The sequence below is a fragment of the Xyrauchen texanus genome, chromosome 5 (assembly GCF_025860055.1).
Source record: "Xyrauchen texanus isolate HMW12.3.18 chromosome 5, RBS_HiC_50CHRs, whole genome shotgun sequence".
Taxonomy (NCBI): domain Eukaryota; kingdom Metazoa; phylum Chordata; class Actinopteri; order Cypriniformes; family Catostomidae; genus Xyrauchen; species Xyrauchen texanus.
This window is the reverse complement of record NC_068280.1, coordinates 1159419-1173080: the sequence shown is the minus strand read 5'-3', so window position 1 is coordinate 1173080 and position 13662 is coordinate 1159419. Positions and strand designations below refer to the sequence as shown.

Sequence of the window (13662 nt, the reverse complement as noted above, 5' to 3'; positions counted from 1 at the left end):
GTTAGCTGAATATATGCAATAAATAGTTTCATTTGTTGTACTAACTTAATTACCTCTTCCTCTACAGGGAGTGCCTCTGCATTAAGCTGCATTGGCGCAGGACTTGACTGTTTGTGGCTTTTTGGCTTATCTTTGTGGATCCTTCTTTTCTTTTTTTGTGGAACAGGCATTCTCTGAGGAACAGAAAAGAATTTGGATTTGGTGTTTGGGAAACGTTCTTCCTTCTTCTTCATCCAAGTTTCTTTACACTGATCAAGGTTCAGAGGTGGCTCAGGCTGGAGCAACAGCTTTTGAGGAAGGTTATGCAGAATGATGTGCTCTGTATATCTTGTTTGCAGAGACTGATGCATTTTTCTTATGAAGATTTTGTTGTTTATGCATTATGGAATGTTTGACAATTCCAAACCACCTTTCTATGTGACAATTGGTATCTCTTGTTTTTGGTAGTGTCAATGTTGTCACCAAATCCTGTTCACAAGATTCATACCTACCGGTAGTCAGGTCTCCCAACAGCAAGCCACTCCAAAGAGGAAAAATGGCAAGGTAGGTATCAAAGAGGACAGTGAGGATGCCGGACAAAAGTATGGGTTGTCCTCTTTGGCCAAACATGTCTCATCACCTTCCTCTTCTTCCTTCACCTCTTTCATGATCTGCTGGAAGAAAGCAGTGAATGGTGATCTGCCAATGATGGTCATTGCATGTCTTCTCTCTTCACTTTCACACATTTCCCAGTCTTCAGATTGGGAAGTTTCTTCCAGTGTATCCTCTTTGGATCTTGAAATGACACTCTCCAAAACACACAGACTTTCTTTGACAAGGTTTGTGTTTTGTGGGGTTATGAGCAGGCCACAAAATGCACGGAACACAATTCTTGATTCAGTCATGTTGTTGGCATTTTGGAGTCTTCTGAAAGCATAGGTGGCAAAGTCTCTCAGTCCTTTGTCATCCGTTTGCCTAGAGATTGCCTGTCTGACAGCTTTCAAAATGTGTGCAGAGCAAATGTGCAAGACAGTATATGACTTCATTTCATCCCATGATGTTTTCCCAATGCAGAACTTGTATGCTCTGTCGAGGTAAGAGCTGATGTGCTCTTTGTTGAAAGCAAGCATTACACTTTGTATTAAAGCCCAGCTGTAATCAGTCTCGACCTGGTGAACATTTATTTGTGTGTATTTTGACAAATGCAATGTAAATTGCATGAGCCAGAATGTGATTGGTGGTATTGAGTGATTGTTGGAGAGCATTTCACAGATGGGAAGAGGTGGAGCATCTCTAGCGTTCCCTGGAAGAACGAGTGCATAGTACAGCGCACGCATCGGCTGTTCCGGTATTTTTGACACAACTCCTCCAGTGGCATCAAGATAGAGGGACACGGGAGACTTACTTCGCAAATGATGCACAAGAATGCTGATGCCAAGCTCGGTGTACGAATGAACAATGAACGGATTCATACTGAAAAGCTGTACGTAGCCTGGTACCTTGAAGTATTTTGTGTCACATTCCTTGAGCAATGTCTGCATTAAGTATATTTCCATCATGACATTGGAGTGAATGGACTCCTTTTTCCTCATTTCTGAGCCTATAACTTTCAACACTTTTTTATTGAGAGATTCCACATAGCTCATGTTCCCAGCCAGGAGCTGCTCGTTTGGTGTTGATTGGAGTGCGCTGTAAAAACACTGACTGGGTCCATGTGTTAGGGCCTTTGCTATTTTCCCTCTTTTTAGTTTGGTTGCTGGCCTAGCCTTTTTCTCTGAAAGTTTGTGGTGTATATCTCCAGTTTGTTGGACTAACATTTTCACATCACATTTTCCCAGTGCAGCAGGATTATTTTGCATTGTGAAAGTGTATTTGGCTGGGCAAGTTGAAAATGTGCACACTGCCTTTATATGTAAATATGGAAGTTTTTTTTTTCTGCTCCAGGGAGTCTTGGCATGTTGATATTTAAATGAGAGAGTACAACATGGATTTTGGTCTTTAAAGCTGTCATACACATGGTCTGTCCAAGGTGGTCTTAATTTTGAGGACCATATTCGGTGGCTTGATCCCATTCCATATTTTTCTTTTCATAGAGATAACAAATTGTTTTGGTACCTCTGGACATTGTCTCTGAACATTTACTCCAGGCTCTCCTTCCTGTACCTTTGTGGGCTCAGGTGTACTCTTTAGACCCTCCGAGTCAGTATCTGGCTCTTGGTAAAGAGGTTGTGAGTCGAAGTCTGTCTCTCTTTTCAAAATCTCTGTGTCAAACTGGGTTTCCACATCTGCCACTTCTGTATCTGTGGTAGATCACTTTAATCAATTAATACATTTTTCCAATACAATAAATGTTTTGTTATGTGCAAATTTTACCAATCATTTCATTTATAAATGGAAAATGACTGAAAAGATATTTTATTTATTATGAATAAAGAAAATATTAGGAATGAATAAATATATGCACCGAAATAAAAATGTTGGTCCTTAAAAAACAAACAATCAAAAAACAAATATATATATATATATATATATATATATATATATATATATATATATATATATATATATATATAGTTATTAATTTCTTATTTTCAATTATTTTTTAGAATTATATTATTATTATTATTATTATTATTATTATTATTATACTTTTAAATTAAAAGCAATAATTTTACTGAATCTCAATAAAAAAAAAAAAGGCAATAATATAAAATAACCACACTTTTATTTAAAGTAACACAAAAATTAAACAGAAAATATCCCTATATTAAAATAAGTGGGGCGTCATAGTTGCAGTTGATATTTTTGGACTTTTTTCTCTTTCGGACAAAAATTCAGTGTATCCCTATTAGGACCAAACAGAACCTTGTTATTTGTCATATTTCATTTCTATATTTAATTACAGTTAATTTATTCGCTTGGGTACTATTTTCACAAGGTGAACATTTTCAAAACTCTTAGTACAAATATCCAAACTGATCACACTTGTAACAGCTAGTCATTCTTTCAGAACCTGAGCTCATGCTTTCATTACAGTTATACACTTTTCAGTCCACATAATCATTGTTTCAAACACAAGATTATTGTAATATGTCATGAGGACGTTTGGTTTAATCCCCGAAACAGTATGATCTTCTTTCAATTTAGTACTTTTAACAATAACTTCATTCAACAGCAAACAATGCAAGATACATGTTTCAAATCACCATTGTTGCTGAATTAATTACAATACAGTAATACAGGCTACAGTTGCCACATTAGAAGTAATTGAATCCATAATGTTTGTAATATTATCCAGTGTGTTATCAAAAGGTGTGATGAAGTACAGCCATGAGGTTCTGTGCTAACAGAATTTGCTGGTAATACAGTGAATGATTTCACTCTTTGACCAAATCTATACAGTAGTGGACCTTTACAGATGAAGGTTGAGTTACAATAATGTAACTACCATTTTTACAGTATCACATGGCATACATACTGTAATGTAAAATGCATTTTATTCCATCTGTCTCCCTTCCACTGATGCATCTCTGATCAATCTGATGTTTTCATTGAGTGTTTCCTCTCCCTTATACTCTATTCTGCTTTACAGTGTTTGCACAAATGACACATTTATCTGTATCTCTCTCTCTCTCTCTCTCTCTCTCTCTCTCTGTCTCACACACACACACACACACACACACACACACACACACACACACACACACACACACACACATGCTTGTGCACACACTTTGAACATTGTGGTGGTTAATATCTATAAATCACTTATGTAAAAATAATTCATTTGGTTATCCATCCATCCATCCATCGTCAACCGCTTATCCTGTGTACAGGGTCGCGGGGGGCTGGAGCCCATCCCAGCCAACATTGGGCGAAAGGCGGGGGACACCCTGGACAGGTCGCCAGTCCATCGCAGTTCATTTGGTTATCCATATCGAAAAATTGCAAACAAGTTCTATAGAAACTGTGTATTGAATCAATATCTATAGAAATGCATAGGTGTACCAAATGATTCATTTATTAACCATTAAGATCATTTGGATTAAATAATAGACAAATGTAGTAAACTAAACAAGAAGAGATGCAAATCAAAAGTTTGATAGTAAGAGCTTTATGAAAGACAGTGACTGTGAATGAAACATTTATGTAGATGAAACATTTATTTTGTGTTGTGAAAAGGATACTTTGTGATTTTGTGAATTGTACTTACACAATTGAAAACATGATGAAATGTTTGAAAAAAATGCACTTTTGATGATCTGTTGTGATATTAGCACTAAGAGTTTGGAAAATGTACATCTTGTGAAAATAGTACCAAAGCGAATAAAAACTTTTAATACTTTTGTTATCTTAAACAAATAATATAAAATATTGAAATAAATAAGCACACTGTAAAAGCTTCTTATTTATTTTAGTATTGTGATTGAATTATTTTACCTTGATCTGCGGGTTGGATTTCTTCAGTCCCATTGGTGTGATGTTCTGCAGCCAGATGTACTTGTTCTCTCAGGCCTCTGCGGTTGTGATTCCAGACGACCCATAACCAATGGCGATTTTTCTGTGTGTCTTCATTAAGTAAATCTATGGCAAGTTGGGACCATATCTCTGAGGAATATTCTGTGTTTCTATTCAAAATATCAGCTTTCTGCAGCGTCTTTATCATAGAATCAATCCCTCCAGCCTGTGACCATAGATCTGATCTTACAGGTGTGGTGCCTTTTTTAGGCCTCCCCATTCTACAGTGTGAGAGATAGTGTCAAAGTCTGACTATGCCGTCCACATCCCTATTCACTGTCTCACTAAATGTCTGACCCTCTCTCTTTCTCACAGAGTCATTGTTGCTGACTCCATCTGACCAGCAGATGATTACAGTATGAATAACAACGGAGATGGACAACATTCGCAGTGACACCGGCTGGACTTGAATGACCCAGATCAATTAAGGCCACTGGGAGCAATATGGAGCTACACCGACGACCATGGCATCATATGAGACTTCTTGGACACTGCGGTCTGAGAGCTATGACATGTGTACTGGTTGTTCTGTCATTATTGATTGTTTTACTGCTCACTCCAAAAAAAGGCATTGATCCTGAGCCTGTGAGAATGATGAGGAATGGTACTGCTTCAGTTAACCATACTTTGCGACCGAGACGAGTACGAGAAACAGCAGAAGATTTTTTAGCAAGCTTATCTGAGTCCTTGATGGACCATCCCAGCCCTCCTCATCGATATGCTACGAACCTGAGGTGGAGACTAACCAACCATACAGCAAAGAAAAGTGGGTTTCCGAACTGCTACGTGTGCACACAGTTCGCGCACAGTAAAGCTGGAGCGGACTTGTGGCCGCACCAAGATCACAACACATCAACCTTCATGGCTACATTGGCTGTGGCAGCAACTTTATATAACGAGAATACTATCCTCTTTTTAAACAACAAGGAATGGACAACAATGAAGGTGACAAAAAGAGTGTTTGGCAAGGCAGCAACTGTTCGGAACATACCAACTAATCTCACATGTTACAGCAGAGTTTCAGGAACTTATGCTTTAGGGGAAACACCAAAGAGTAAATGCAATGTAATCTACAAAGAGAACGACACTAATCCTATCACACAACGACGTTGTTATAGATGCTTATTTGACCCTACTATTGCCGTTGGGAGTTCGACACAAGCTGTAATGGCTTTCGAATACTTGAAATCACACAAATCCATACGTGATGCATGTAAGGCTGCTTGTGCAACTGTGCATGTACCAGATGAAGAGGGCACAGGAGTACTAGAAAATGCATACTGGCAGTGTGGGTATGCAGTCTATGTGTCTCTGCCTATAAACTGGACAGGAACATGTGCTCTAGTTCAACTGCACGGAGGAGCAATGGTCATACAGCACCAACCACATGAAGTTATGAAACCAAAGAAAAGGGGACTGCTTAACATTGTGCAAGACAGCCCAGTGCCAAGAAATCATCACATCTGGAACATAGCTGAGAAATTGCTGGCTGTTTTTGTGCCTGGAATAGGTGTTGCATCAGTAATGGAAGAGGTACAGGTAACCAGGTATGAACTGATTTCTTTCATTGACACGACAAATATTATGATGGAAGGCATCAAGGAGGAGCTGAGAGGACTAAGACTCACGGTTCTGCAGAATCGTTTAGTTTTAGACCAACTTACGGCATCACAAGCTGGAGTTTGTGATAGTGGGAGAAACGTGCTGCACATACATTCCAGATAATGATGCAAAAGGTCATGTCATTGAAGAAGGGATACATAATTTGACCTCCATGTCAAAGACTCTGACAGATTGGGAAACTAATTCATTCTCTTTTGGATGGGGATGGTTTAAAGGTATTTTTAGTAATGTGACAAATGCGATGATGATGGTAATTTGTATAGTTTGCTCGTTCTTGTTGATCTTGTGTTTGTGGCCATGTGTAATGCAATTGATTAGAAATGCTGTGTCATCTACGTTTCAACATCATCATGATTTGCATGTATGTGACACATACATGCAAATCATGTATGTGACACATATGATTCCAGTCAAAGTGGCAGTGAAGATGACATTTAAACTTAATTACCTCGGGTGACAAGGTAATGATTAGAAGGATAAGAGCAGATGTTATCTGTGGTACGAGATAACTGTTGTAAGAGTTAAGAAGAAGGGTTTATGTTAGCTTGCTTAAATGTAAGAGATGTCTCACAAAAAAAAAATGATGGTGTGTTTTGAATCCATGTAAATTAGCATGTCTGATGATGTACGGTTGTAATGTAAATACTATGTGTGATCAAAATTATTTAGTTCATGCATGCATGTAGTTTACTGAGTTAATCTTAGTTTCATATTATTAATTATATTTTGTGCTGAAGGGTTGCGGTCAGAATCCCTTGTCTCTTCACTATATCTATATATCCTTTTGAGTTTTTACATTATTCCTATAACAAGTGTGAATCAAGTTATATAATCATTACTATATTCAACAATATAATCATTACTATATTCAAAGAGTGATTCATATATAGTTTTAATCATATTTTGTTGTCAGCATTTCTACCATTATATTTTTAAGTGCATTATGGTGTCTGATTTTTCTTGACCAAGTAAAGGTTACAGGGGTCAATCTCTATGTGATTTACATGATCTAGTTCACAAAATTTTACTTCTTTCATGTGTATGTCTCTAAAGAATAAAGTATAAATGTATAATTGTTTAGATTTTATGTTGTCTTAGCCAATCAGAAGTAGCAAAGATGTAATGCATGTTGTTGTAAAAGGTATACTTGTGTGAGATTTGTTTGTAAGGTAGAGTTGGCTTGCGACCTCCTCGTGACTTTGACGCTGGCTCTACCAATTTAACTGCAAAATATTCTTCAGTAAAATTTTACTTATTTGATTGAATTTCACGACTCCTGGTCTTCTTTCATCATATCTGGTCCTGGATCTGACAGCTGTTAACCCCATAACAGTGCTAACCTTAAAAAACACTTAAATGTCAGCCCCTTTTTTGTGCATAGACATAAAAATGCACTAAATTAAAATGACGACTCGTTGGGCCATGATTTCTCATTAAAATCAGATGATTTCCTATAGAATGTAAGGGAAATATATAGTATATTTTCAATATTCTAGTATGTTTTTATATATCAAAATACATATATGAGTTTCCAGGCCTTTGTGTGACCGAGGAGAGAGCATGTGAGGTCACTAAAAGTGTTGATGCTGCAGAGAACACAAAGAATGGTATATAACCTTGAAAAACAGGTGTATGAGCAAACAAAAACAAAATATGAATGGTGTCTTGTATGATATCTTGCAGCTGGTGTTTTTGTGCCATGATATTTTTCTTGCTGCCATGATGTTTTTCTTGATGAGCTAAAAATCTGTGGAGATTTTATTTTCTTTCATGATAATGTGAAGGAACAGACAAGGCCGCAAAATAAACAAGGCCGCCTTACTGTAAGGGTTCCCATGAACTATGACATATGTCCAAGATATGTGAAGTTACCAGCTGATGTATGTTTTCTTTTTAATAGATAGGCGGGGGATTTTCCACCAATATTTAATTAATGAAGGAGATAAAACATATTGGTGGCGAGGGAAAGAAACAAGACAGTGACCTCATGGGTCAGAGACAGTGGGTAACAAGATAACAAAAAGGTATATAACTGAGAACTTAGGAGGATAATGTCAGAGCGGACAGCTGGCCGGTCTCATGTTTGTTGGTGTTCAATAAACTACAACTTTGGCATCTGGAACTCAAGACTCTGAGAGTTTTCTTACAACTTAGAGAGATTCATCGCGATATTCCACGACAATAACTCTAGAATAACCTCCCTGATAATGTTTGGGGGCCCAGAAACACTATCCTAATTTAAATCTAGATTAAAGACACATCTCTTTAGCTAAGCATTCAATTAACACATATCATAATTTTGTACTATGTGATGAAATAGTAAAAAGTGCACATGACCATCTTTTGCCTGAAATAATATGAACAGCAGCAATGCTAATCTTTCTCCTGTTGTCTCGTTGTTTGTATCTCAGGATGCTCAGCATATTTTACTAGAGATTACAGCAGCTCCAGTTCGGATCCAGCCTCACTTGGTAAGACTTCTAATGACATCAACACTCTTGAAGACAATGTGTTTAAACAATTTTCAGATGTTAAATGATATTTTAAAGTGTTTAAACTAATTTCAGTTTTTATGTCAGGTGGTACAACAAAAATATGATGTTGTACCACCTGACATGGAAAGTGTACCACCAACCTACCCATACTTGAAATGAACATTTTTTATCAGTATTTGAGAGAGGTCTACAAACTTTTTCACTCTGCCAATGAGATCAGTTAGGCTCCTCTGGATGATGCATTATCATGTTTACTGTTATTACCTTGTAAATTCATAATAATATTTGAGAATATACAAATTGCTGGCCAAAAGTTTCTCAATTACCTCAATAGCTTTAAAACTACTGATATTTATTAAAAAAAACAATAACATGAAAGGCTTCAAACCTAAAATGATGGCACTGTTTCAAATTTTTTATTATTAAGACACCATGTTAAATTGTTTTCTTAGTCTGTTCATTTGTTCAGACAGTTGCACCACCACCTGACATTTTGGGGGTTTAATGCTGCCTTCAGCAATAATCATAAATAGGCCTAGTTTCCTAGTTTAATTTTTTTTTTTCGTAATCACAACTTCAGAAGAAGAAAAACAAAATAATATGTATTATTAAATGTAACAAGTAATGATTTCAAACTAAGGTTTTCTAGATTATAGTGATACATGTCATGAAGTTATAAACATTTTTTAAAGGGAAATAATGCACTTGCCACAACATAACTTTGTGACAATGTTTAGAAAAATATATGAGCGATTTTTAAACAAAACTGTCTGCTTATACAGATTCTATCTTTCAGTGCTAATTGTTTGTGTATTTAAATGTTAAATTGGAAAACACTGAACTGTTCTTATTCTTGCATTTTTCTCTTCTTATTCTTGCTTTGTTATTAGGGCCACCAAAATGAAGACGTCAAGCTTTTGGGGAAAACCTTGTTCATTTAAATGTATAACCTGTTTGCATACTGTTTTTGCTGTTTGTGCTTTGTTCTATAGTAAATGCACGAATTTTTGAGTCTGTATCGTTCATATGTCGTTGAAAAAGTCCCTAAAATAGTTTTGGGCCAACGAGGACAACTTAAATTAGACCACTTATAATATGTCCTCCCATATTATTATAAATGTTGCAGTTATGTAAGTCACGTATTTGTGTTAGCTGGGTGAGACCCTCTGAAAGCATCAAAAGCAAAATATAAATATTTCTAAATAAAATGTTATTGTCACTAAATTGTTTTTAAGCTCACCATGTCCAGTATTCAGAATTCAAAACATTTATTCACAAATGTTCTATTTTTTGCCAAGCGGAGCCAACCAGTCCTGTGCAAATTAACCATGTGCGCCAAACAGAAGAAACTGAGAAGTCATACTAAAAATGTCTAGCAAGCAAGCGATAGCTAAACCAGAGTGTATCACTCACACACTTTGGGTTCACATCGAAGTCAAGCCAAGGCATAATACTCTATTCTAACTTAAGGTAAGATGTTTTTTTTTTTTTCAATCTTTGCAGTGACTGAATTGTGATTATAGAAATGCTTTTTGAACATAAGATGAGTGTGTGGGCGTGTCCTTTCCGGTGTTGTGCTGAATTTCGACCCCTTGCCAAATTATTACCCCCCCCTCGTTGAAGTCAGTACCTGATTGCCTAATCCTAACACTAACCACTCCCCATAACTAATCCTAAACGTACCAATAGAGGGTAATAATTTGGCGGGGGTTGAAATTTGGCACAACACATGTTTTTCGCACGCTGGAAACGGCGCTGTCCATGGTTCTGAATTCCATACATTATCCTGTATTCCAGAATCCACTTCTTCAGGACTTCATAACAAAAACTTAACTTGAATCATTACAATAAGGGTGTTGCTTATTTATAACGTTGAAAATATGATAAATGTAAAGTATCTGAATTTCTTAAATCAATGAAAGAAATGTGTTGTACAAGGAACAGCAGTTATAATACATACTTTTACCTAATACATTGATCGAAGTTAATTGAGTAGAGTGATCACTAGGAACATGCTATAACCTCTGGAACATGAAAAAAGGTGAAATTAGAATAATTTCTTCAGAATAATATGATTGTAATATACTTACAGTAAGGTAGGTACTGGCAGTATTCAACATGTAGTAAGTCAGTCTGATCACTAGCAAAGCACTACAACCATTTGAATATAAATATAAAAAAACACTATAGGGGAATTACAGTTTATTACATAAACATATGTAATAAACACATGTAATAATGTTTATTACATAAATATATGTGATAATTGTACAGTAAGGGAGTTATTGTCAAAATTTCACCTGTAGTAAGTCAGTCTGATCACTAGGAAAGCACTACAACCATTGGAACACGAAAAAATACTTTAGGGGAATTACAGTAATGTTTTCTTGAACTTATTAGTTTATTGTACGTACAGTAAGGGAGTTATTGTCAAAATTTTACCTGTAGTAAGTCAGTATGGTCACTAGGAAACCACTACAGCCATTGGAACAGGAAAAAATCCCTTTGGTGAATTACTGTAACTTTTACATAAAACATTTTTGCGTACTGTATGTACAATAGCCTACACAAAAGTACACTAAAGCAGTCTAGGTGAATACGCAGCAAATATCAAACCTGAAACTATTTTTACCCTGGTTGGGTTTTTATTTTTAAACTTGACTATGTTCATGGTGCTGTCCATGTAGGCTATGTGGTCCTGAAGGTCCTACATGATCAAGTCTGCAAGTTGCTTTTTATATTCAGCTCAGCATATTTGTGGAGTTCCGCATTCAATATCTCATGAGCTGAATATTGTTACTACACAAATAACATTGTTTTAATATTTTAATCTCCTCAAAACGAGCTTTCCTTCGGGTTTGCACTTTGCAGATGGTCCCTTCTTAGCAGCCTGCGCATAGAGATCAATGTATTTTGTCCAGTGCGAAGGAAAGATCGTTTTGAGGAAATTTATGTTGTAGCTTCTGGTGTTTTATCTGTAGTTATATGTGATAGGTGTTGTGTGTAGCAACAACGTTTAGTTCACGAGTTATTGAACGCGGAAGTCCGCGAATGTGCGAATATGCGAATATAAAACCAACTTTACCTAAGTGTAGGTTATAATACGTTGTCGACACCTAAAGTTTTCGCTTATAGCTATTAATAACGCGCTTAGCTATGAATGTCGTGAAAAATACATAGAGGACACTGACAACGCGCTGACAGACAGGACCAAGCAGGTAACATTTAATAAAGTCTCAACTTTCAAATTTGGACATTCAAAGAAAATTAAACCATAAATATGCCTACTATTTTGTTGCTCTTTAATGTGTCGTGACAGATTGCCTCAGTTAAAGCTGCTCGTGAACCGATCATATTTTCCTTGGTTAATTTATAGCATCAAATAGGCTAAACATGAATGTAGCCTACATCAGAAGGACTGTTGTTTTAACCGCGGAAAGACGTCAGTACGGTAGCCTACAATCCATTATTCAAATTCAAATCCACCGACGTTAATCTTCTCTCTCCTGACTACTTTGTCAGACAAAAATGGCGTATTATGATTGATTGATCAGATCGCCAGTCAATCAAACTCCCAGCAAATGTTTTTTTTTTTTTCATTTTATACACCTCCACCCCCGATGAAACCGGTATTACCGTTGTTGTCACAAGTCGATTAATCGAATCGAAATCGAATCGGACTGAAAAAATGAATCGTTAGATTAATCGTTTAAGAAATAATAGTTTATACCAGCCCTAATCACAGCGCTACCAAACAAAGGCCGATCATGTCAGCAGTGTGGAAATTCTTCAAAGTTTCTGATAAGGACATCACATTTGCGATCTGCAGTGTTTGTTCAGCAGAACTTTCAAGATATATATACATATACAGAGTACAGCAAGAGATTCTACAGGAAAGTGCTCCGATCCACAGCAGTGCCACAACTAGCGCAGCTACACCACAACTTGAGGCGTATCTATCTGAACTACGCCAGAAGCGGCAATCCCCTTGACTACGGTCGCATAAACAAAGACCGCGACAATCCCCTTGACTACGGGCACATAAACAAAGACCGCGACAATCCCCTTGACTACGGTCGCATAAACAAAGACCGCGACAATCCCCTTGACTACGGTCGCATAAACAAAGGCCGCGACAATCCCCTTGACTACGGGCGCATAAACAAAGACCGCGACAATCCCCTTGACTACGGGCGCATAAACAAAGACCGCGACAATCCCCTTGACTACGGGCGCATAAACAAAGACCGCGACAATCCCCTTGACTACGGGCGCATAAACAAACACCGCTTTCCTTTGCTTGCGCGGATTGCGCACAGGTATTTATCTGCCCAAGCACCAGCACAGAGAGTGAGAGACTGTTCAGTGCAGCATCTCATGTTCTTGATGAGCTTTCTGACAGGAGAGACTGTCAGAGAGTTTAGCAACTTTTGTTCTTGAAGAGAAACCGGTCACTTGTACTTAAATAGAAAGCGGTCCAATATGATGTGTATAGCAATTACATTACACTTGTTCTTCACTTGAGGATACATCTGTCGTTTACAGTTGAGGTTGAGTTCAATTACTGCTGTTTTGCACAATAATGTTCACTTAAAGTGTACATACGTTTACATAAACAGAATAGAGCACTGATCTATATATATAATTATATATTATAGATATATATAGATCAGTGGAATAGAGGCCCTCTGCCATTCTGTGTTCTGCCTTTTGTTTTAATTAAAATTACTGTTGCATATTGAAACTTTTTGAAAGATGCTAGCTAAGTTCATTACTTGACTGTTGTTTTGCATATAATAGTTTTCTAAAACTTTACATTATTTGGATAATTGTTAATAAAATCTGTAAAATTAGATTTTTACAGAACTGAATGAAGAATAATATTTAATCCATCCATCCATCCATCGTCAACCGCTTATCCTGTGTACAGGGTCGCGGGGGGCTGGAGCCTATCCCAGCTAACATTGGGCGAAAGGCAGGGGACACCCTGGACAGGTCGCCAGTCCATCGCAGCATTAATAATGTTTAAATATATATTTTTGTCCAA

At 37.0% G+C, this 13662-nt stretch overlaps 1 protein-coding gene across 1 annotated transcript in view; it reads left to right on the top strand.

The window, feature by feature from the left end:
* LOC127643878 (NACHT, LRR and PYD domains-containing protein 12-like) overlaps positions 1 to 13662 on the top strand; it is a 129588-nt gene that overhangs the window by 48753 nt on the left and 67173 nt on the right. The window lies entirely within an intron of this gene.